The sequence below is a fragment of the Morone saxatilis genome, unplaced genomic scaffold (assembly GCF_004916995.1).
Source record: "Morone saxatilis isolate NCDOM2014 unplaced genomic scaffold, NCSU_SB_2.0 Contig10, whole genome shotgun sequence".
Classification (NCBI taxonomy): domain Eukaryota; kingdom Metazoa; phylum Chordata; class Actinopteri; family Moronidae; genus Morone; species Morone saxatilis.
Window position 1 is genome coordinate 1,295,622 of NW_023339652.1, and position 500 is coordinate 1,296,121.

Below are 500 nucleotides of genomic sequence, written 5' to 3' on the forward strand. Positions count from 1 at the left end.
AAAGAGACGAACGGATGACAAGAGGGTAAAAAAGGTAAAGTAGGTAAAGAAGAATTTGTCACGACTTTTAAAGTTAAAGAACCGGCAGCAAGTGAGCGACACACACACACACACACACACACACACACACACGGCTGCAGAGAGAGAGAGAGAGACTCACCCAGAACATCACCGACTCGTTCTCCATGATGATAAACTGAAAAGAAAAAAGGAAGGACTGATGGAGAGAGAGAGGGAGAGAGGGAGAGAGATGATGGAGGAGAGAGAGAGAGATGATGGGAAAAAAAGAAGAAGAAGAGGAAGAAGAGGAGGAGGAGGAGGAGGAGGTGCATCTGGAGCGAAAAGAGAGAGAGAAGAAGGAGAAGAAGGAGAAGGAGAGAGAGGAGAGAGAGAGAGGGAGAGGCAGGATGAGTGGAAGGCTGGTCGGTTCAGCCCACACACTGCTAGCATGACACACACTCTGTGTGTTACGAGTGTGTGTGTGTGTGCGTGCACGTGTG